This window comes from Schistocerca nitens, chromosome 10 (genome assembly GCF_023898315.1).
Source record: "Schistocerca nitens isolate TAMUIC-IGC-003100 chromosome 10, iqSchNite1.1, whole genome shotgun sequence".
NCBI lineage: Eukaryota > Metazoa > Arthropoda > Insecta > Orthoptera > Acrididae > Schistocerca > Schistocerca nitens.
Window position 1 is genome coordinate 172801946 of NC_064623.1, and position 26161 is coordinate 172828106.

Here is a 26161-nt window from a genome sequence, read left to right on the forward strand (position 1 = left end):
GTTGGAGAAATGTGGGCCTCCTCCTCCCCTTACAGCCCTCCTTCCCTCACCGAATGAGCCTTCTGCGGCAATTGCGACCTATGCTACCGACCTAGACTCGCTTTTTAAAGACATATGCCACAGCAAATGATACTTCCTAACACGTTATTCGCATTTGTTGCTTGTGGGTTCCAAATTTCGCTGTCATTTTCAAGGATCTTGATGATTCCGACTGTTGTCGCAATGTGTGAGTGATACAAGGAGGTCGCCGTAGTACTATTTATGTTTCAGAAATAATTAACAAGTGGTATATGCAACGCAGAGCCCTCGTGAGCCACAAAATGTCTCGTCGGCTGTAACATTAGAATGTAATAGCTCTCTTTAGCCTTCTAAGAATTGAACCTAGGTTAACATTTCTCCACTAGTTGGAGAAATGTGGGCCTCCTCCTCCCCTTACAGCCCTCCTTCCCTCACCGAATGAGCCTTCTGCGGCAATTGCGACCTATGCTACCGACCTAGACTCGCTTTTTAAAGACATATGCCACAGCAAATGATACTTCCTAACACGTTATTCGCAGTTGTTCCTTGTGGGTTCCAAATTTCGCTGTCATTTTCAAGGATCTTGATGATTCCGACTGTTGTCGCAATGTGTGAGTGATACAAGGAGGTCGCCGTAGTACTATTTATGTTTCAGAAATATTTAACAAGTGGTATATGCAACGCAGAGCCCTCGTGAGCCACAAAATGTCTCGTCGGCTGTGACATTAGAATGTAATAGCTCTCTTTAGCCTTCTAAGAATTGAACCTAGGTTAACATTTCTCCACTAGTTGGAGAAATGTGGGCCTCCTCCTCCCCTTACAGCCCTCCTTCCCTCACCGAATGAGCTTTCTGCGGCAATTGTGACCTATGCTACCGACCTAGACTCGCTTTTTAAAGACATATGCCACAGCAAATGATACTTCCTAACACGTTATTCGCAGTTGTTCCTTGTGGGTTCCAAATTTCGCTGTCATTTTCAAGGATCTTGATGATTCCGACTGTTGTCGCAATGTGTGAGTGATACAAGGAGGTCGCCGTAGTACTATTTATGTTTCAGAAATAATTAACAAGTGGTATATGCAACGCAGAGCCCTCGTGAGCCACAAAATGTCTCGTCGGCTGTGACATTAGAATGTAATAGCTCTCTTTAGCCTTCTAAGAATTGAACCTAGGTTAACATTTCTCCACTAGTTGGAGAAATGTGGGCCTCCTCCTCCCCTTACAGCCCTCCTTCCCTCACCGAATGAGCCTTCTGCGGCAATTGCGACCTATGCTACCGACCTAGACTCGCTTTTTAAAGACATATGCCACAGCAAATGATACTTCCTAACACGTTATTCGCAGTTGTTCCTTGTGGGTTCCAAATTTCGCTGTCATTTTCAAGGATCTTGATGATTCCGACTGTTGTCGCAATGTGTGAGTGATACAAGGAGGTCGCCGTAGTACTATTTATGTTTCAGAAATATTTAACAAGTGGTATATGCAACGCAGAGCCCTCGTGAGCCACAAAATGTCTCGTCGGCTGTGACATTAGAATATAATAGCTCCCTTTAGCCTTCTAAGAATTGAACCTAGGTTAACATTTCTCCACTAGTTGGAGAAATGTGGGCCTACTCCTCCCCTTACAGCCCTCCTTCCCTCACCGAATGAGCCTTCTGCGGCAATTGCGACCTATGCTACCGACCTAGACTCGCTTTTTAAAGACATATGCCACAGCAAATGATACTTCCTAACACGTTATTCGCAGTTGTTCCTTGTGGGTTCCAAATTTCGCTGTCATTTTCAAGGATCTTGATGATTCCGACTGTTGTCGCAATGTGTGAGTGATACAAGGAGGTCGCCGTAGTACTATTTATGTTTCAGAAATATTAACAAGTGGTATATGCAACGCAGAGCCCTCGTGAGCCACAAAATGTCTCGTCGGCTGTGACATTAGAATGTAATAGGTCTCTTTAGCCTTCTAAGAATTGAACCTAGGTTAACATTTCTCCACTAGTTGGAGAAATGTGGGCCTCCTCCTCCCCTTACAGCCCTCCTTCCCTCACCGAATGAGCCTTCTGCGGCAATTGCGACCTATGCTACCGACCTAGACTCGCTTTTTAAAGACATATGCCACAGCAAATGATACTTCCTAACACGTTATTCGCAGTTGTTCCTTGTGGGTTCCAAATTTCGCTGTCATTTTCAAGGATCTTGATGATTCCGACTGCTGTCGCAATGTGTGAGTGATACAAGGCGGTCGCCGTAGTATTATTCATGTTTCAGAAATATTTAACAAGTGGTATATGCAACGCAGAGCCCTCGTGAGCCACAAAAAGTCTCGTCGGCTGTGACATTAGAATGTAATAGCTCTCTTTAGCCTTCTATGAAATGAACCTAGGTTAACATTTCTCCACTAGTTGGAGAAATGTGGGCCTCCTCCTCCCCTTACAGCCCTCCTTCCCTCACCGAATGAGCCTTCTGCGGCAATTGCGACCTATGCTACCGACCTAGACTCGCTTTTTAAAGACATATGCCACAGCAAATGATACTTCCTAACACGTTATTCGCAGTTGTTCCTTGTGGGTTCCAAATTTCGCTGTCATTTTCAAGGATCTTGATGATTCCGACTGTTGTCGCAATGTGTGAGTGATACAAGGAGGTCGCCGTAGTACTATTTATGTTTCAGAAATATTTAACAAGTGGTATATGCAACGCAGAGCCCTCGTGAGCCACAAAATGTCTCGTCGGCTGTGACATTAGAATGTCATAGCTCTCTTTAGCCTTCTAAGAATTGAACCTAGGTTAACATTTCTCCACTAGTTGGAGAAATGTGGGCCTCCTCCTCCCCTTACAGCCCTCCTTCCCTCACCGAATGAGCCTTCTGCGGCAATTGCGACCTATGCTACCGACCTAGACTCGCTTTTTAAAGACATATGCCACAGCAAATGATACTTCCTAACACGTTATTCGCAGTTGTTCCTTGTGGGTTCCAAATTTCGCTGTCATTTTCAAGGATCTTGATGATTCCGACTGTTGTCGCAATGTGTGAGTGATACAAGGAGGTCGCCGTAGTACTATTTATGTTTCAGAAATATTTAACAAGTGGTATATGCAACGCAGAGCCCTCGTGAGCCACAAAATGTCTCGTCGGCTGTGACATTAGAATATAATAGCTCCCTTTAGCCTTCTAAGAATTGAACCTAGGTTAACATTTCTCCACTAGTTGGAGAAATGTGGGCCTACTCCTCCCCTTACAGCCCTCCTTCCCTCACCGAATGAGCCTTCTGCGGCAATTGCGACCTATGCTACCGACCTAGACTCGCTTTTTAAAGACATATGCCACAGCAAATGATACTTCCTAACACGTTATTCGCAGTTGTTCCTTGTGGGTTCCAAATTTCGCTGTCATTTTCAAGGATCTTGATGATTCCGACTGTTGTCGCAATGTGTGAGTGATACAAGGAGGTCGCCGTAGTACTATTTATGTTTCAGAAATATTAACAAGTGGTATATGCAACGCAGAGCCCTCGTGAGCCACAAAATGTCTCGTCGGCTGTGACATTAGAATGTAATAGGTCTCTTTAGCCTTCTAAGAATTGAACCTAGGTTAACATTTCTCCACTAGTTGGAGAAATGTGGGCCTCCTCCTCCCCTTACAGCCCTCCTTCCCTCACCGAATGAGCCTTCTGCGGCAATTGCGACCTATGCTACCGACCTAGACTCGCTTTTTAAAGACATATGCCACAGCAAATGATACTTCCTAACACGTTATTCGCAGTTGTTCCTTGTGGGTTCCAAATTTCGCTGTCATTTTCAAGGATCTTGATGATTCCGACTGCTGTCGCAATGTGTGAGTGATACAAGGCGGTCGCCGTTGTATTATTCATGTTTCAGAAATATTTAACAAGTGGTATATGCAACGCAGAGCCCTCGTGAGCCACAAAAAGTCTCGTCGGCTGTGACATTAGAATGTAATAGCTCTCTTTAGCCTTCTATGAAATGAACCTAGGTTAACATTTCTCCACTAGTTGGAGAAATGTGGGCCTCCTCCTCCCCTTACAGCCCTCCTTCCCTCACCGAATGAGCCTTCTGCGGCAATTGCGACCTATGCTACCGACCTAGACTCGCTTTTTAAAGACATATGCCACAGCAAATGATACTTCCTAACACGTTATTCGCAGTTGTTCCTTGTGGGTTCCAAATTTCGCTGTCATTTTCAAGGATCTTGATGATTCCGACTGTTGTCGCAATGTGTGAGTGATACAAGGAGGTCGCCGTAGTACTATTTATGTTTCAGAAATATTTAACAAGTGGTATATGCAACGCAGAGCCCTCGTGAGCCACAAAATGTCTCGTCGGCTGTGACATTAGAATATAATAGCTCCCTTTAGCCTTCTAAGAATTGAACCTAGGTTAACATTTCTCCACTAGTTGGAGAAATGTGGGCCTACTCCTCCCCTTACAGCCCTCCTTCCCTCACCGAATGAGCCTTCTGCGGCAATTGCGACCTATGCTACCGACCTAGACTCGCTTTTTAAAGACATATGCCACAGCAAATGATACTTCCTAACACGTTATTCGCAGTTGTTCCTTGTGGGTTCCAAATTTCGCTGTCATTTTCAAGGATCTTGATGATTCCGACTGTTGTCGCAATGTGTGAGTGATACAAGGAGGTCGCCGTAGTACTATTTATGTTTCAGAAATATTAACAAGTGGTATATGCAACGCAGAGCCCTCGTGAGCCACAAAATGTCTCGTCGGCTGTGACATTAGAATGTAATAGGTCTCTTTAGCCTTCTAAGAATTGAACCTAGGTTAACATTTCTCCACTAGTTGGAGAAATGTGGGCCTCCTCCTCCCCTTACAGCCCTCCTTCCCTCACCGAATGAGCCTTCTGCGGCAATTGCGACCTATGCTACCGACCTAGACTCGCTTTTTAAAGACATATGCCACAGCAAATGATACTTCCTAACACGTTATTCGCAGTTGTTCCTTGTGGGTTCCAAATTTCGCTGTCATTTTCAAGGATCTTGATGATTCCGACTGCTGTCGCAATGTGTGAGTGATACAAGGCGGTCGCCGTAGTATTATTCATGTTTCAGAAATATTTAACAAGTGGTATATGCAACGCAGAGCCCTCGTGAGCCACAAAAAGTCTCGTCGGCTGTGACATTAGAATGTAATAGCTCTCTTTAGCCTTCTATGAAATGAACCTAGGTTAACATTTCTCCACTAGTTGGAGAAATGTGGGCCTCCTCCTCCCCTTACAGCCCTCCTTCCCTCACCGAATGAGCCTTCTGCGGCAATTGCGACCTATGCTACCGACCTAGACTCGCTTTTTAAAGACATATGCCACAGCAAATGATACTTCCTAACACGTTATTCGCAGTTGTTCCTTGTGGGTTCCAAATTTCGCTGTCATTTTCAAGGATCTTGATGATTCCGACTGTTGTCGCAATGTGTGAGTGATACAAGGAGGTCGCCGTAGTACTATTTATGTTTCAGAAATATTTAACAAGTGGTATATGCAACGCAGAGCCCTCGTGAGCCACAAAATGTCTCGTCGGCTGTGACATTAGAATGTCATAGCTCTCTTTAGCCTTCTAAGAATTGAACCTAGGTTAACATTTCTCCACTAGTTGGAGAAATGTGGGCCTCCTCCTCCCCTTACAGCCCTCCTTCCCTCACCGAATGAGCTTCTGCGGCAATTGCGACCTATGCTACCGACCTAGACTCGCTTTTTAAAGACATATGCCACAGCAAATGATACTTCCTAACACGTTATTCGCAGTTGTTCCTTGTGGGTTCCAAATTTCGCTGTCATTTTCAAGGATCTTGATGATTCCGACTGTTGTCGCAATGTGTGAGTGATACAAGGAGGTCGCCGTAGTACTATTTATGTTTCAGAAATATTTAACAAGTGGTATATGCAACGCAGAGCCCTCGTGAGCCACAAAATGTCTCGTCGGCTGTGACATTAGAATGTAATAGCTCTCTTTAGCCTTCTAAGAATTGAACCTAGGTTAACATTTCTCCACTAGTTGGAGAAATGTGGGCCTCCTCCTCCCCTTACAGCCCTCCTTCCCTCACCGAATGAGCCTTCTGCGGCAATTGCGACCTATGCTACCGACCTAGACTCGCTTTTTAAAGACATATGCCACAGCAAATGATACTTCCTAACACGTTATTCGCAGTTGTTCCTTGTGGGTTCCAAATTTCGTTGTGATTTTCAAGGATCTTGATGATTCCGACTGTTGTCGCAATGTGTGAGTGATACAAGGAGGTCGCCGTAGTACTATTTATGTTTCAGAAATATTTAACAAGTGGTATATGCAACGCAGAGCCCTCGTGAGCCACAAAATGTCTCGTCGGCTGTGACATTAGAATGTCATAGCTCTCTTTAGCCTTCTAAGAATTGAACCTAGGTTAACATTTCTCCACTAGTTGGAGAAATGTGGGCCTCCTCCTCCCCTTACAGCCCTCCTTCCATCACCGAATGAGCCTTCTGCGGCAATTGCGACCTATGCTACCGACCTAGACTCGCTTTTTAAAGACATATGCCACAGCAAATGATACTTCCTAACACGTTATTCGCAGTTGTTCCTTGTGGGTTCCAAATTTCGCTGTCATTTTCAAGGATCTTGATGATTCCGACTGTTGTCGCAATGTGTGAGTGATACAAGGAGGTCGCCGTAGTACTATTTATGTTTCAGAAATATTTAACAAGTGGTATATGCAACGCAGAGCCCTCGTGAGCCACAAAATGTCTCGTCGGCTGTGACATTAGAATATAATAGCTCCCTCTAGCCTTCTAAGAATTGAACCTAGGTTAACATTTCTCCACTAGTTGGAGAAATGTGGGCCTCCTCCTCCCCTTACAGCCCTCCTTCCCTCACCGAATGAGCCTTCTGCGGCAATTGCGACCTATGCTACCGACCTAGACTCGCTTTTTAAAGACATATGCCACAGCAAATGATACTTCCTAACACGTTATTCGCAGTTGTTCCTTGTGGGTTCCAAATTTCGCTGTCATTTTCAAGGATCTTGATGATTCCGACTGTTGTCGCAATGTGTGAGTGATACAAGGAGGTCGCCGTAGTACTATTTATGTTTCAGAAATATTAACAAGTGGTATATGCAACGCAGAGCCCGCGTGAGCCACAAAATGTCTCGTCGGCTGTGACATTAGAATGTAATAGCTCTCTTTAGCCTTCTAAGAATTGAACCTAGGTTAACATTTCTCCACTAGTTGGAGAAATGTGGGCCTCCTCCTCCCCTTACAGCCCTCCTTCCCTCACCGAATGAGCCTTCTGCGGCAATTGCGACCTATGCTACCGACCTAGACTCGCTTTTTAAAGACATATGCCACAGCAAATGATACTTCCTAACACGTTATTCGCAGTTGTTCCTTGTGGGTTCCAAATTTCGCTGTCATTTTCAAGGATCTTGATGATTCCGACTGCTGTCGCAATGTGTGAGTGATACAAGGCGGTCGCCGTAGTATTATTTATGTTTCAGAAATATTTAACAAGTGGTATATGCAACGCAGAGCCCTCGTGAGCCACTAAAAGTCTCGTCGGCTGTGACATTAGAATGTAATAGCTCTCTTTAGCCTTCTAAGAATTGAACCTAGGTTAACATTTCTCCACTAGTTGGAGAAATGTGGGCCTCCTCCTCCCCTTACAGCCCTCCTTCCCTCACCGAATGAGCTTCTGCGGCAATTGCGACCTATGCTACCGACCTAGACTCGCTTTTTAAAGACATATGCCACAGCAAATGATACTTCCTAACACGTTATTCGCAGTTGTTCCTTGTGGGTTCCAAATTTCGCTGTCATTTTCAAGGATCTTGATGATTCCGACTGTTGTCGCAATGTGTGAGTGATACAAGGAGGTCGCCGTAGTACTATTTATGTTTCAGAAATATTTAACAAGTGGTATATGCAACGCAGAGCCCTCGTGAGCCACAAAATGTCTCGTCGGCTGTGACATTAGAATGTAATAGCTCTCTTTAGCCTTCTAAGAATTGAACCTAGGTTAACATTTCTCCACTAGTTGGAGAAATGTGGGCCTCCTCCTCCCCTTACAGCCCTCCTTCCCTCACCGAATGAGCCTTCTGCGGCAATTGCGACCTATGCTACCGACCTAGACTCGCTTTTTAAAGACATATGCCACAGCAAATGATACTTCCTAACACGTTATTCGCAGTTGTTCCTTGTGGGTTCCAAATTTCGCTGTCATTTTCAAGGATCTTGATGATTCCGACTGTTGTCGCAATGTGTGAGTGATACAAGGAGGTCGCCGTAGTACTATTTATGTTTCAGAAATAATTAACAAGTAGTATATGCAACGCAGAGCCCTCGTGAGCCACAAAATGTCTCGTCGGCTGTGACATTAGAATGTAATAGCTCTCTTTAGCCTTCTAAGAATTGAACCTAGGTTAACATTTCTCCACTAGTTGGAGAAATGTGGGCCTCCTCCTCCCCTTACAGCCCTCCTTCCCTCACCGAATGAGCCTTCTGCGGCAATTGCGACCTATGCTACCGACCTAGACTCGCTTTTTAAAGACATATGCCACAGCAAATGATACTTCCTAACACGTTATTCGCAGTTGTTCCTTGTGGGTTCCAAATTTCGCTGTCATTTTCAAGGATCTTGATGATTCCGACTGTTGTCGCAATGTGTGAGTGATACAAGGAGGTCGCCGTAGTACTATTTATGTTTCAGAAATAATTAACAAGTGGTATATGCAACGCAGAGGCCTCGTGAGCCACAAAATGTCTCGTCGGCTGTGACATTAGAATGTAATAGCTCTCTTTAGCCTTCTAAGAATTGAACCTAGGTTAACATTTCTCCACTAGTTGGAGAAATGTGGGCCTCCTCCTCCCCTTACAGCCCTCCTTCCCTCACCGAATGAGCCTTCTGAGGCAATTGCGACCTATGCTACCGACCTAGACTCGCTTTTTAAAGACATATGCCACAGCAAATGATACTTCCTAACACGTTATTCGCAGTCGTTCCTTGTGGGTTCCAAATTTCGGTGTCATTTTCAAGGATCTTGATGATTCCGACTATTGTCGCAATGTGTGAGTGATACAAGGGGGTCGCCGTAGTACTATTTATGTTTCAGAAATAATTAACAAGTGGTATATGCAACGCAGAGCCCTCGTGAGCCAAAAAATGTCTCGTCGGCTGTAACATTAGAATGTAATAGCTCTCTTTAGCCTTCTAAGAATTGAACCTAGGTTAACATTTCTCCACTAGTTGGAGAAATGTGGGCCTCCTCCTCCCCTTACAGCCCTCCTTCCCTCACCGAATGAGCCTTCTGCGGCAATTGCGACCTATGCTACCGACCTAGACTCGCTTTTTAAAGACATATGCCACAGCAAATGATACTTCCTAACACGTTATTCGCAGTTGTTCCTTGTGGGTTCCAAATTTCGCTGTCATTTTCAAGGATCTTGATGATTCCGACTGTTGTCGCAATGTGTGAGTGATACAAGGAGGTCGCCGTAGTACTATTTATGTTTCAGAAATATTTAACAAGTGGTATATGCAACGCACAGCCCTCGTGAGCCACAAAATGTCTCGTCGGCTGTAACATTAGAATGTAATAGCTCTCTTTAGCCTTCTAAGAATTGAACCTAGGTTAACATTTCTCCACTAGTTGGAGAAATGTGGGCCTCCTCCTCCCCTTACAGCCCTCCTTCCCTCACCGAATGAGCCTTCTGCGGCAATTGCGACCTATGCTACCGACCTAGACTCGCTTTTTAAAGACATATGCCACAGCAAATGATACTTCCTAACACGTTATTCGCAGTTGTTCCTTGTGGGTTCCAAATTTCGCTGTCATTTTCAAGGATCTTGATGATTCCGACTGTTGTCGCAATGTGTGAGTGATACAAGGAGGTCGCCGTAGTACTATTTATGTTTCAGAAATATTTAACAAGTGGTATATGCAACGCAGAGCCCTCGTGAGCCACAAAATGTCTCGTCGGCTGTGACATTAGAATGTAATAGCTCTCTTTAGCCTTCTAAGAATTGAACCTAGGTTAACATTTCTCCACTAGTTGGAGAAATGTGGGCCTCCTCCTCCCCTTACAGCCCTCCTTCCCTCACCGAATGAGCCTTCTGCGGCAATTGCGACCTATGCTACCGACCTAGACTCGCTTTTTAAAGACATATGCCACAGCAAATGATACTTCCTAACACGTTATTCGCAGTTGTTCCTTGTGGGTTCCAAATTTCGCTGTCATTTTCAAGGATCTTGATGATTCCGACTGTTGTCGCAATGTGTGAGTGATACAAGGAGGTCGCCGTAGTACTATTTATGTTTCAGAAATATTAACAAGTGGTATATGCAACGCAGAGCCCTCGTGAGCCACAAAATGTCTCGTCGGCTGTGACATTATAATGTAATAGCTCTCTTTAGCCTTCTAAGAATTGAACCTAGGTTAACATTTCTCCACTAGTTGGAGAAATGTGGGCCTCCTCCTCCCCTTACAGCCCTCCTTCCCTCACCGAATGAGCCTTCTGCGGCAATTGCGACCTATGCTACCGACCTAGACTCGCTTTTTAAAGACATATGCCACAGCAAATGATACTTCCTAACACGTTATTCGCAGTTGTTCCTTGTGGGTTCCAAATTTCGCTGTCATTTTCAAGGATCTTGATGATTCCGACTGTTGTCGCAATGTGTGAGTGATACAAGGAGGTCGCCGTAGTACTATTTATGTTTCAGAAATATTTAACAAGTGGTATATGCAACGCAGAGCCCTCGTGAGCCACAAAATGTCTCGTCGGCTGTGACATTAGAATGTAATAGCTCTCTTTAGCCTTCTAAGAATTGAACCTAGGTTAACATTTCTCCACTAGTTGGAGAAATGTGGGCCTCCTCCTCCCCTTACAGCCCTCCTTCCCTCACCGAATGAGCCTTCTGCGGCAATTGCGACCTATGCTACCGACCTAGACTCGCTTTTTAAAGACATATGCCACAGCAAATGATACTTCCTAACACGTTATTCGCAGTTGTTCCTTGTGGGTTCCAAATTTCGCTGTCATTTTCAAGGATCTTGATGATTCCGACTGTTGTCGCAATGTGTGAGTGATACAAGGAGGTCGCCGTAGTACTATTTATGTTTCAGAAATAATTAACAAGTAGTATATGCAACGCAGAGCCCTCGTGAGCCACAAAATGTCTCGTCGGCTGTGACATTAGAATGTAATAGCTCTCTTTAGCCTTCTAAGAATTGAACCTAGGTTAACATTTCTCCACTAGTTGGAGAAATGTGGGCCTCCTCCTCCCCTTACAGCCCTCCTTCCCTCACCGAATGAGCCTTCTGCGGCAATTGCGACCTATGCTACCGACCTAGACTCGCTTTTTAAAGACATATGCCACAGCAAATGATACTTCCTAACACGTTATTCGCAGTTGTTCCTTGTGGGTTCCAAATTTCGCTGTCATTTTCAAGGATCTTGATGATTCCGACTGTTGTCGCAATGTGTGAGTGATACAAGGAGGTCGCCGTAGTACTATTTATGTTTCAGAAATAATTAACAAGTGGTATATGCAACGCAGAGGCCTCGTGAGCCACAAAATGTCTCGTCGGCTGTGACATTAGAATGTAATAGCTCTCTTTAGCCTTCTAAGAATTGAACCTAGGTTAACATTTCTCCACTAGTTGGAGAAATGTGGGCCTCCTCCTCCCCTTACAGCCCTCCTTCCCTCACCGAATGAGCCTTCTGAGGCAATTGCGACCTATGCTACCGACCTAGACTCGCTTTTTAAAGACATATGCCACAGCAAATGATACTTCCTAACACGTTATTCGCAGTTGTTCCTTGTGGGTTCCAAATTTCGGTGTCATTTTCAAGGATCTTGATGATTCCGACTATTGTCGCAATGTGTGAGTGATACAAGGGGGTCGCCGTAGTACTATTTATGTTTCAGAAATAATTAACAAGTGGTATATGCAACGCAGAGCCCTCGTGAGCCAAAAAATGTCTCGTCGGCTGTAACATTAGAATGTAATAGCTCTCTTTAGCCTTCTATGAATTGAACCTAGGTTAACATTTCTCCACTAGTTGGCGAAATGTGGGCCTCCTCCTCCCCTTACAGCCCTCCTTCCCTCACCGAATGAGCCTTCTGCGGCAATTGCGACCTATGCTACCGACCTAGACTCGCTTTTTAAAGACATATGCCACAGCAAATGATACTTCCTAACACGTTATTCGCAGTTGTTCCTTGTGGGTTCCAAATTTCGCTGTCATTTTCAAGGATCTTGATGATTCCGACTGTTGTCGCAATGTGTGAGTGATACAAGGAGGTCGCCGTAGTACTATTTATGTTTCAGAAATATTTAACAAGTGGTATATGCAACGCACAGCCCTCGTGAGCCACAAAATGTCTCGTCGGCTGTAACATTAGAATGTAATAGCTCTCTTTAGCCTTCTAAGAATTGAACCTAGGTTAACATTTCTCCACTAGTTGGAGAAATGTGGGCCTCCTCCTCCCCTTACAGCCCTCCTTCCCTCACCGAATGAGCCTTCTGCGGCAATTGCGACCTATGCTACCGACCTAGACTCGCTTTTTAAAGACATATGCCACAGCAAATGATACTTCCTAACACGTTATTCGCAGTTGTTCCTTGTGGGTTCCAAATTTCGCTGTCATTTTCAAGGATCTTGATGATTCCGACTGTTGTCGCAATGTGTGAGTGATACAAGGAGGTCGCCGTAGTACTATTTATGTTTCAGAAATATTTAACAAGTGGTATATGCAACGCAGAGCCCTCGTGAGCCACAAAATGTCTCGTCGGCTGTAACATTAGAATGTAATAGCTCTCTTTAGCCTTCTAAGAATTGAACCTAGGTTAACATTTCTCCACTAGTTGGAGAAATGTGGGCCTCCTCCTCCCCTTACAGCCCTCCTTCCCTGACCGAATGAGCCTTCTGCGGCAATTGCGACCTATGCTACCGACCTAGACTCGCTTTTTAAAGACATATGCCACAGCAAAGGATACTTCCTAACACGTTATTCGCAGTTGTGCCTTGTGCGTTCCAAATTTCGCTGTCATTTTCAAGGATCCTGATGATTCCGACTGTTGTCGCAATGTGTGAGTGATACACGGAGGTCGCCGTAGTACTATTTATGTTTCAGAAATATTTAACAAGTGGTATATGCAACGCAGAGCCCTAGTGAGCCACAAAATGTCTCGTCGGCTGTGACATTAGAATGTAATAGCTCCCTTTAGCCTTCTAAGAATTGAACCTAGGTTAACATTCCTCCACTAGTTGGAGAAATGTGGGCCTCCTCCTCCCCTTACAGCCCTCCTTCCCTCACCGAATGAGCCTTCTGCGGCAATTGCGACCTATGCTACCGACCTAGACTCGCTTTTTAAAGACATATGCCACAGCAAATGATACTTCCTAACACGTTATTCGCAGTTGTTCCTTGTGGGTTCCAAATTTCGCTGTCATTTTCAAGGATCTTGATGATTCCGACTGTTGTCGCAATGTGTGAGTGATACAAGGAGGTCGCCGTAGTACTATTTATGTTTCAGAAATATTAACAAGTGGTATATGCAACGCAGAGCCCTCGTGAGCCACAAAATGTCTCGTCGGCTGTGACATTATAATGTAATAGCTCTCTTTAGCCTTCTAAGAATTGAACCTAGGTTAACATTTCTCCACTAGTTGGAGAAATGTGGGCCTCCTCCTCCCCTTACAGCCCTCCTTCCCTCACCGAATGAGCCTTCTGCGGCAATTGCGACCTATGCTACCGACCTAGACTCGCTTTTTAAAGACATATGCCACAGCAAATGATACTTCCTAACACGTTATTCGCAGTTGTTCCTTGTGGGTTCCCAATTTCGCTGTCATTTTCAAGGATCTTGATGATTCCGACTGTTGTCGCAATGTGTGAGTGATACAAGGAGGTCGCCGTAGTACTATTTATGTTTCAGAAATATTTAACAAGTGGTATATGCAACGCAGAGCCCTCGTGAGCCACAAAATGTCTCGTCGGCTGTGACATTAGAATGTAATAGCTCTCTTTAGCCTTCTAAGAATTGAACCTAGGTTAACATTTCTCCACTAGTTGGAGAAATGTGGGCCTCCTCCTCCCCTTACAGCCCTCCTTCCCTCACCGAATGAGCCTTCTGCGGCAATTGCGACCTATGCTACCGACCTAGACTCGCTTTTTAAAGACATATGCCACAGCAAATGATACTTCCTAACACGTTATTCGCATTTGTTGCTTGTGGGTTCCAAATTTCGCTGTCATTTTCAAGGATCTTGATGATTCCGACTGTTGTCGCAATGTGTGAGTGATACAAGGAGGTCGCCGTAGTACTATTTATGTTTCAGAAATAATTAACAAGTGGTATATGCAACGCAGAGCCCTCGTGAGCCACAAAATGTCTCGTCGGCTGTAACATTAGAATGTAATAGCTCTCTTTAGCCTTCTAAGAATTGAACCTAGGTTAACATTTCTCCACTAGTTGGAGAAATGTGGGCCTCCTCCTCCCCTTACAGCCCTCCTTCCCTCACCGAATGAGCCTTCTGCGGCAATTGCGACCTATGCTACCGACCTAGACTCGCTTTTTAAAGACATATGCCACAGCAAATGATACTTCCTAACACGTTATTCGCAGTTGTTCCTTGTGGGTTCCAAATTTCGCTGTCATTTTCAAGGATCTTGATGATTCCGACTGTTGTCGCAATGTGTGAGTGATACAAGGAGGTCGCCGTAGTACTATTTATGTTTCAGAAATATTTAACAAGTGGTATATGCAACGCAGAGCCCTCGTGAGCCACAAAATGTCTCGTCGGCTGTGACATTAGAATGCAATAGCTCTCTTTAGCCTTCTAAGAATTGAACCTAGGTTAACATTTCTCCACTAGTTGGAGAAATGTGGGCCTCCTCCTCCCCTTACAGCCCTCCTTCCCTCACCGAATGAGCCTTCTGCGGCAATTGCGACCTATGCTACCGACCTAGACTCGCTTTTAAAGACATATGCCACAGCAAATGATACTTCCTAACACGTTATTCGCAGTTGTTCCTTGTGGGTTCCAAATTTCGCTGTCATTTTCAAGGATCTTGATGATTCCGACTGTTGTCGCAATGTGTGAGTGATACAAGGAGGTCGCCGTAGTACTATTTATGTTTCAGAAATATTTAACAAGTGGTATATGCAACGCAGAGCCCTCGTGAGCCACAAAATGTCTCGTCGGCTGTGACATTAGAATATAATAGCTCCCTTTAGCCTTCTAAGAATTGAACCTAGGTTAACATTTCTCCACTAGTTGGAGAAATGTGGGCCTCCTCCTCCCCTTACAGCCCTCCTTCCCTCACCGAATGAGCCTTCTGCGGCAATTGCGACCTATGCTACCGACCTAGACTCGCTTTTTAAAGACATATGCCACAGCAAATGATACTTCCTAACACGTTATTCGCAGTTGTTCCTTGTGGGTTCCAAATTTCGCTGTCATTTTCAAGGATCTTGATGATTCCGACTGCTGTCGCAATGTGTGAGTGATACAAGGAGGTCGCCGTAGTACTATTTATGTTTCAGAAATATTAACAAGTGGTATATGCAACGCAGAGCCCTCGTGAGCGACAAAATGTCTCGTCGGCTGTGACATTAGAATGTAATAGCTCTCTTTAGCCTTCTAAGAATTGAACCTAGGTTAACATTTCTCCACTAGTTGGAGAAATGTGGGCCTCCTCCTCCCCTTACAGCCCTCCTTCCCTCACCGAATGAGCCTTCTGCGGCAATTGCGACCTATGCTACCGACCTAGACTCGCTTTTTAAAGACATATGCCACAGCAAATGATACTTCCTAACACGTTATTCGCAGTTGTTCCTTGTGGGTTCCAAATTTCGCTGTCATTTTCAAGGATCTTGATGATTCCGACTGTTGTCGCAATGTGTGAGTGATACAAGGAGGTCGCCGTAGTACTATTTATGTTTCAGAAATATTTAACAAGTGGTATATGCAACGCAGAGCCCTCGTGAGCCACAAAATGTCTCGTCGGCTGTGACATTAGAATGTCATAGCTCTCTTTAGCCTTCTAAGAATTGAACCTAGGTTAACATTTCTCCACTAGTTGGAGAAATGTGGGCCTCCTCCTCCCCTTACAGCCCTCCTTCCCTCACCGAATGAGCCTTCTGCGGCAATTGCGACCTATGCTACCGACCTAGACTCGCTTTTTAAAGACATATGCCACAGCAAATGATACTTCCTAACACGTTATTCGCAGTTGTTCCTTGTGGGTTCCAAATTTCGCTGTCATTTTCAAGGATCTTGATGATTCCGACTGTTGTCGCAATGTGTGAGTGATACAAGGAGGTCGCCGTAGTACTATTTATGTTTCAGAAATATTTAACAAGTGGTATATGCAACGCAGAGCCCTCGTGAGCCACAAAATGTCTCGTCGGCTGTGACATTAGAATGTAATAGCTCTCTTTAGCCTTCTAAGAATTGAACCTAGGTTAACATTTCTCCACTAGTTGGAGAAATGTGGGCCTCCTCCTCCCCTTACAGCCCTCCTTCCCTCACCGAATGAGCCTTCTGCGGCAATTGCGACCTATGCTACCGACCTAGACTCGCTTTTTAAAGACATATGCCACAGCAAATGATACTTCCTAACACGTTATTCGCAGTTGTTCCTTGTGGGTTCCAAATTTCGCTGTCATTTTCAAAGATCTTGATGATTCCGACTGTTGTCGCAATGTGTGAGTGATACAAGGAGGTCGCCGTAGTACTATTTATGTTTCAGAAATATTTAACAAGTGGTATATGCAACGCAGAGCCCTCGTGAGCCACAAAATGTCTCGTCGGCTGTGACATTAGAATGTAATAGCTCTCTTTAGCCTTCTAAGAATTGAACCTAGGTTAACATTTCTCCACTAGTTGGAGAAATGTGGGCCTCCTCCTCCCCTTACAGCCCTCCTTCCCTCACCGAATGAGCCTTCTGCGGCAATTGCGACCTATGCTACCGACCTAGACTCGCTTTTTAAAGATATATGCCACAGCAAATGATACTTCCTAACACGTTATTCGCAGTTGTTCCTTGTGGGTTCCAAATTTCGCTGTCATTTTCAAGGATCTTGATGATTCCGACTGTTGTCGCAATGTGTGAGTGATACAAGGAGGTCGCCGTAGTACTATTTATGTTTCAGAAATATTTAACAAGTGGTATATGCAACGCAGAGCCCTCGTGAGCCACAAAATGTCTCGTCGGCTGTGACATTAGAATGTAATAGCTCTCTTTAGCCTTCTAAGAATTGAACCTAGGTTAACATTTCTCCACTAGTTGGAGAAATGTGGGCCTCCTCCTCCCCTTACAGCCCTCCTTCACTCACCGAATGAGCCTTCTGCGGCAATTGCGACCTATGCTACCGACCTAGACTCGCTTTTTAAAGACATATGCCACAGCAAATGATACTTCCTAACACGTTATTCGCAGTTGTTCCTTGTGGGTTCCAAATTTCGCTGTCATTTTCAAGGATCTTGATGATTCCGACTGTTGTCGCAATGTGTGAGTGATACAAGGAGGTCGCCGTAGTACTATTTATGTTTCAGAAATATTTAACAAGTGGTATATGCAACGCAGAGCCCTCGTGAGCCACAAAATGTCTCGTCGGCTGTGACATTAGAATGTAATAGCTCTCTTTAGCCTTCTAAGAATTGAACCTAGGTTAACATTTCTCCACTAGTTGGAGAAATGTGGGCCTCCTCCTCCCCTTACAGCCCTCCTTCCCTCACCGAATGAGCCTTCTGCGGCAATTGCGACCTATGCTACCGACCTAGACTCGCTTTTTAAAGACATATGCCACAGCAAATGATACTTCCTAACACGTTATTCGCAGTTGTTCCTTGTGCGTTCCAAATTTCGCTGTCATTTTCAAGGATCTTGATGATTCCGACTGTTGTCGCAATGTGTGAGTGATACAAGGAGGTCGCCGTAGTACTATTTATGTTTCAGAAATATTTAACAAGTGGTATATGCAACGCAGAGCCCTAGTGAGCCACAAAATGTCTCGTCGGCTGTGGCATTAGAATGTAATAGCTCTCTTTAGCCTTCTAAGAATTGAACCTAGGTTAACATTTCTCCACTAGTTGGAGAAATGTGGGCCTCCTCCTCCCCTTACAGCCCTCCTTCCCTCACCGAATGAGCCTTCTGCGGCAATTGCGACCTATGCTACCGACCTAGACTCGCTTTTTAAAGACATATGCCACAGCAAATGATACTTCCTAACACGTTATTCGCAGTTGTTTCTTGTGGGTTCCAAATTTCGCTGTCATTTTCAAGGATCTTGATGATTCCGACTGTTGTCGCAATGTGTGAGTGATACAAGGAGGTCGCCGTAGTACTATTTATGTTTCAGAAATATTTAACAAGTGGTATATGCAACGCAGAGCCCTCGTGAGCCACAAAATGTCTCGTCGGCTGTGACATTAGAATGTCATAGCTCTCTTTAGCCTTCTAAGAATTGAACCTAGGTTAACATTTCTCCACTAGTTGGAGAAATGTGGGCCTCCTCCTCCCCTTACAGCCCTCCTTCCCTCACCGAATGAGCCTTCTGCGGCAATTGCGACCTATGCTACCGAGCTAGACTCGCTTTTTCAAGACATATGCCACAGCAAATGATACTTCCTAACACGTTATTCGCAGTTGTTCCTTGTGGGTTCCAAATTTCGCTGTCATTTTCAAGGATCTTGATGATTCCGACTGTTGTCGCAATGTGTGAGTGATACAAGGAGGTCGCCGTAGTACTATTTATGTTTCAGAAATATTTAACAAGTGGTATATGCAACGCAGAGCCCTCGTGAGCCACAAAATGTCTCGTCGGCTGTGACATTAGAATGTAATAGCTCTCTTTAGCCTTCTAAGAATTGAACCTAGGTTAACATTTCTCCACTAGTTGGAGAAATGTGGGCCTCCTCCTCCCCTTACAGCCCTCCTTCCCTCACCGAATGAGCCTTCTGCGGCAATTGCGACCTATGCTACCGACCTAGACTCGCTTTTTAAAGACATATGCCACAGCAAATGATACTTCCTAACACGTTATTCGCAGTTGTTTCTTGTGGGTTCCAAATTTCGCTGTCATTTTCAAGGATCTTGATGATTCCGACTGTTGTCGCAATGTGTGAGTGATACAAGGAGGTCGCCGTAGTACTATTTATGTTTCAGAAATATTTAACAAGTGGTATATGCAACGCAGAGCCCTCGTGAGCCACAAAATGTCTCGTCGGCTGTGACATTAGAATGTCATAGCTCTCTTTAGCCTTCTAAGAATTGAACCTAGGTTAACATTTCTCCACTAGTTGGAGAAATGTGGGCCTCCTCCTCCCCTTACAGCCCTCCTTCCCTCACCGAATGAGCCTTCTGCGGCAATTGCGACCTATGCTACCGAGCTAGACTCGCTTTTTCAAGACATATGCCACAGCAAATGATACTTCCTAACACGTTATTCGCAGTTGTTCCTTGTGGGTTCCAAATTTCGCTGTCATTTTCAAGGATCTTGATGATTCCGACTGTTGTCGCAATGTGTGAGTGATACAAGGAGGTCGCCGTAGTACTATTTATGTTTCAGAAATATTTAACAAGTGGTATACGCAACGCAGAGCCCTCGTGAGCCACAAAATGTCTCGTCGGCTGTGACATTAGAATGTAATAGCTCTCTTTAGCCTTCTAAGAATTGAACCTAGGTTAACATTTCTCCACTAGTTGGAGAAATGTGGGCCTCCTCCTCCCCTTACAGCCCTCCTTCCCTCACCGAATGAGCCTTCTGCGGCAATTGCGACCTATGCTACCGACCTAGACTCGCTTTTTAAAGACATATGCCACAGCAAATGATACTTCCTAACACGTTATTCGCAGTTGTTCCTTGTGGGTTCCAAATTTCGCTGTCATTTTCAAGGATCTTGATGATTCCGACTGTTGTCGCAATGTGTGAGTGAAACAAGGAGGTCGCCGTAGTACTATTTATGTTTCAGAAATATTTAACAAGTGGTATATGCAACGCAGAGCCCTCGTGAGCCACAAAATGTCTCGTCGGCTGTGGCATTAGAATGTAATAGCTCTCTTTAGCCTTCTAAGAATTGAACCTAGGTTAACATTTCTCCACTAGTTGGAGAAATGTGGGCCTCCTCCTCCCCTTACAGCCCTCCTTCCCTCACCGAATGAGCCTTCTGCAGCAATTGCGACCTATGCTACCGACCTAGACTCGCTTTTTAAAGACATATGCCACAGCAAATGATACTTCCTAACACGTTATTCGCAGTTGTTCCTTGTGGGTTCCAAATTTCGCTGTCATTTTCAAGGATCTTGATGATTCCGACTGTTGTCGCAATGTGTGAGTGATACAAGGAGGTCGCCGTAGTACTATTTATGTTTCAGAAATATTTAACAAGTGGTATATGCAACGCAGAGCCCTCGTGAGCCACAAAATGTTTCGTCGGCTGTGACATTAGAATGTAATAGCTCTCTTTAGCCTTCTAAGAATTGAACCTAGGTTAACATTTCTCCACTAGTTGGAGAAATGTGGGCCTCCTCCTCCCCTTACAGCCCTCCTTCCCTCACCGAATGAGCCTTCTGCGGCAATTGCGACCTATGCTACCGACCTAGACTCGCTTTTTAAAGACATATGCCACAGCAAATGATACTTCCTAACACGTTATTCGCAGTTGTTCCTTGTGGGTTCCAAATTTCGCTGTCATTTTCAAGGATCTTGATGATTCCGACTGTTGTCGCAATGTGTGAGTGATACAAGGAGGTCGCCGTAGTACTATTTATGTTTCAGAAATATTTAACAAGTGGTATATGCAACGCAGAGCCCTCGTGAGCCACAAAATGTCTCGTCGGCTGTGACATTAGAATGTAATAGCTCTCTTTAGCCTTCTAAGAATTGAACCTAGGTTAACATTTCTCCACTAGTTGGAGAAATGTGGGCCTCCTCCTCCCCTTACAGCCCTCCTTCACTCACCGAATGAGCCTTCTGCGGCAATTGCGACCTATGCTACCGACCTAGACTCGCTTTTTAAAGACATATGCCACAGCAAATGATACTTCCTAACACGTTATTCGCAGTTGTTCCTTGTGGGTTCCAAATTTCGCTGTCATTTTCAAGGATCTTGATGATTCCGACTGTTGTCGCAATGTGTGAGTGAAACAAGGAGGTCGCCGTAGTACTATTTATGTTTCAGAAATATTTAACAAGTGGTATATGCAACGCAGAGCCCTCGTGAGCCACAAAATGTCTCGTCGGCTGTGACATTAGAATGTAATAGCTCTCTTTAGCCTTCTAAGAATTGAACCTAGGTTAACATTTCTCCACTAGTTGGAGAAATGTGGGCCTCCTCCTCCCCTTACAGCCCTCCTTCCCTCACCGAATGAGCCTTCTGCGGCAATTGCGACCTATGCTACCGACCTAGACTCGCTTTTTAAAGACATATGCCACAGCAAATGATACTTCCTAACACGTTATTCGCAGTTGTTCCTTGTGGGTTCCAAATTTCGCTGTCATTTTCAAGGATCTTGATGATTCCGACTGTTGTCGCAATGTGTGAGTGATACAAGGAGGTCGCCGTAGTACTATTTATGTTTCAGAAATATTTAACAAGTGGTATATGCAACGCAGAGCCCTAGTGAGCCACAAAATGTCTCGTCGGCTGTGGCATTAGAATGTAATAGCTCTCTTTAGCCTTCTAAGAATTGAACCTAGGTTAACATTTCTCCACTAGTTGGAGAAATGTGGGCCTCCTCCTCCCCTTACAGCCCTCCTTCCCTCACCGAATGAGCCTTCTGCGGCAATTGCGACCTATGCTACCGACCTAGACTCGCTTTTTAAAGACATATGCCACAGCAAATGATACTTCCTAACACGTTATTCGCAGTTGTTTCTTGTGGGTTCCAAATTTCGCTGTCATTTTCAAGGATCTTGATGATTCCGACTGTTGTCGCAATGTGTGAGTGATACAAGGAGGTCGCCGTAGTACTATTTATGTTTCAGAAATATTTAACAAGTGGTATATGCAACGCAGAGCCCTCGTGAGCCACAAAATGTCTCGTCGGCTGTGACATTAGAATGTCATAGCTCTCTTTAGCCTTCTAAGAATTGAACCTAGGTTAACATTTCTCCACTAGTTGGAGAAATGTGGGCCTCCTCCTCCCCTTACAGCCCTCCTTCCCTCACCGAATGAGCCTTCTGCGGCAATTGCGACCTATGCTACCGACCTAGACTCGCTTTTTCAAGACATATGCCACAGCAAATGATACTTCCTAACACGTTATTCGCAGTTGTTCCTTGTGGGTTCCAAATTTCGCTGTCATTTTCAAGGATCTGGATGATTCCGACTGTTGTCGCAATGTGTGAGTGATACAAGGAGGTCGCCGTAGTACTATTTATGTTTCAGAAATATTTAACAAGTGGTATATGCAACGCAGAGCCCTCGTGAGCCACAAAATGTCTCGTCGGCTGTGACATTAGAATGTAATAGCTCTCTTTAGCCTTCTAAGAATTGAACCTAGGTTAACATTTCTCCACTAGTTGGAGAAATGTGGGCCTCCTCCTCCTCTTACAGCCCTCCTTCCCTCACCGAATGAGCCTTCTGCGGCAATTGCGACCTATGCTACCGACCTAGACTCGCTTTTTAAAGACATATGCCACAGCAAATGATACTTCCTAACACGTTATTCGCAGTTGTTCCTTGTGGGTTCCAAATTTCGCTGTCATTTTCAAGGATCTTGATGATTCCGACTGTTGTCGCAATGTGTGAGTGATACAAGGAGGTCGCCGTAGTACTATTTATGTTTCAGAAATATTTAACAAGTGGTATATGCAACGCAGAGCCCTCGTGAGCCACAAAATGTCTCGTCGGCTGTGGCATTAGAATGTAATAGCTCTCTTTAGCCTTCTAAGAATTGAACCTAGGTTAACATTTCTCCACTAGTTGGAGAAATGTGGGCTTCCTCCTCCCCTTACAGCCCTCCTTCCCTCACCGAATGAGCCTTCTGCGGCAATTGCGACCTATGCTACCGACCTAGACTCGCTTTTTAAAGACATATGCCACAGCAAATGATACTTCCTAACACGTTATTCGCAGTTGTTTCTTGTGGGTTCAAAATTTCGCTGTTATTTTGAAGGATCTTGATGATTCCGACTGTTGTCGCAATGTGTGAGTGATACAAGGAGGTCGCCGTAGTACTATTTATGTTTCAGAAATATTTAACAAGTGGTATATGCAACGCAGAGCCCTCGTGAGCCACAAAATGTCTCGTCGGCTGTGACATTAGAATGTAATAGCTCTCTTTAGCCTTCTAAGAATTGAACCTAGGTTAACATTTCTCCACTAGTTGGAGAAATGTGGGCCTCCTCCTCCCCTTACAGCCCTCCTTCCCTCACCGAATGAGCTTCTGCGGCAATTGCGACCTATGCTACCGACCTAGACTCGCTTTTTAAAGACATATGCCACAGCAAATGATACTTCCTAACACGTTATTCGCAGTTGTTCCTTGTGGGTTCCAAATTTCGCTGTCATTTTCAAGGATCTTGATGATTCCGACTGTTGTCGCAATGTGTGAGTGATACAAGGAGGTCGCCGTAGTACTATTTATGTTTCAGAAATATTTAACAAGTGGTATATGCAACGCAGAGCCCTCGTGAGCCACAAAATGTCTCGTCGGCTGTGACATTAGAATGTAATAGCTCTCTTTAGCCTTCTAAGAATTGAACCTAGGTTAACATTTCTCCACTAGTTGGAGAAATGTGGGCCTCCTCCTCCCCTTACAGCCCTCCTTCCCTCACCGAATGAGCCTTCTGCGGCAATTGCGACCTATGCTACCGACCTAGACTCGCTTTTTAAAGACATATGCCACAGCAAATGATACTTCCTAACACGTTATTCGCAGTTGTTCCTTGTGGGTTCCAAATTTCGCTGTCATTTTCAAGGATCTTGATGATTCCGACTGTTGTCGCAATGTGTGAGTGATACATGGAGGTCGCCGTAGTACTATTTATGTTTCAGAAATATTTAACAAGTGGTATATGCAACGCAGAGCCCTCGTGAGCCACAAAATGTCTCGTCGGCTGTGACATTAGAATGTAATAGCTCTCTTTAGCCTTCTAAGAATTGAACCTAGGTTAACATTTCTCCACTAGTTGGAGAAATGTGGGCCTCCTCCTCCCCTTACAGCCCTCCTTCCCTCACCGAATGAGCCTTCTGCGGCAATTGCGACCTATGCTACCGACCTAGACTCGCTTTTTAAAGACATATGCCACAGCAAATGATACTTCCTAACACGTTATTCGCAGTTGTTCCTTGTGGGTTCCAAATTTCGCTGTCATTTTCAAGGATCTTGATGATTCCGACTGTTGTTGCAATGTGTGAGTGATACAAGGAGGTCGCCGTAGTACTATTTATGTTTCAGAAATATTTAACAAGTGGTATATGCAACGCAGAGCCCTCGTGAGCCACAAAATGTCTCGTCGGCTGTGACATTAGAATGTAATAGCTCTCTTTAGCCTTCTAAGAATTGAACCTAGGTTAACATTTCTCCACTAGTTGGAGAAATGTTGTCCTCCTCCTCCCCTTACAGCCCTCCTTCCCTGACCGAATGAGCCTTCTGCGGCAACTGCGACCTATGCTACCGACCTAGACTCGCTTTTTAAAGACATATGCCACAGCAAATGATACTTCCTAACACGTTATTCGCAGTTGTTCCTTGTGGGTTCCAAATTTCGCTGTCATTTTCAAGGATCTTGATGATTCCGACTGTTGTCGCAATGTGTGAGTGATACAAGGAGGTCGCCGTAGTACTATTTATGTTTCAGAAATATTTAACAAGTGGTATATGCAACGCAGAGCCCTCGTGAGCCACAAAATGTCTCGTCGGCTGTGACATTAGAATGTAATAGCTCTCTTTAGCCTTCTAAGAATTGAACCTAGGTTAACATTTCTCCACTAGTTGGAGAAATGTGGGCCTCCTCCTCCCCTTACAGCCCTCCTTCACTCACCGAATGAGCCTTCTGCGGCAATTGCGACCTATGCTACCGACCTAGACTCGCTTTTTAAAGACATATGCCACAGCAAATGATACTTCCTAACACGTTATTCGCAGTTGTTCCTTGTGGGTTCCAAATTTCGCTGTCATTTTCAAGGATCTTGATGATTCCGACTGTTGTCGCAATGTGTGAGTGATACAAGGAGGTCGCCGTAGTACTATTTATGTTTCAGAAATATTAACAAGTGGTATATGCAACGCAGAGCCCTCGTGAGCCACAAAATGTCTCGTCGGCTGTGACATTAGAATGTAATAGCTCTCTTTAGCCTTCTAAGAATTGAACCTAGGTTAACATTTCTCCACTAGTTGGAGAAATGTGGGCCTCCTCCTCCCCTTACAGCCCTCCTTCCCTCACCGAATGAGCCTTCTGCGGCAATTGCGACCTATGCTACCGACCTAGACTCGCTTTTTAAAGACATATGCCACAGCAAATGATACTTCCTAACACGTTATTCGCAGTTGTTTCTTGTGGGTTCCAAATTTCGCTGTCATTTCCAAGGATCTTGATGATTCCGACTGTTGTCGCAATGTGTGAGTGATACAAGGAGGTCGCCGTAGTACTATTTATGTTTCAGAAATATTTAACAAGTGGTATATGCAACGCAGAGCCCTCGTGAGCCACAAAATGTCTCGTCGGCTGTGACATTAGAATGTAATAGCTCTCTTTAGCCTTCTAAGAATTGAACCTAGGTTAACATTTCTCCACTAGTTGGAGAAATGTGGGCCTCCTCCTCCCCTTACAGCCCTCCTTCCCTCACCGAATGAGCCTTCTGCGGCAATTGCGACCTATGCTACCGACCTAGACTCGCTTTTTAAAGACATATGCCACAGCAAATGATACTTCCTAACACGTTATTCACAGTCGTTCCTTGTGGTTTCCAAATTTCGCTGTCATTTTCAAGGATCTTGATGATTCCGACTGCTGTCGCAATGTGTGAGTGATACAAGGAGGTCGCCGTAGTACTATTTATGTTTCAGAAATATTTAACAAGTGGTATATGCAACGCAGAGCCCTCGTGAGCCTCAAAATGTCTCGTCGGCTGTGACATTAGAATGTAATAGCTCTCTTTAGCCTTCTAAAAATTGAAC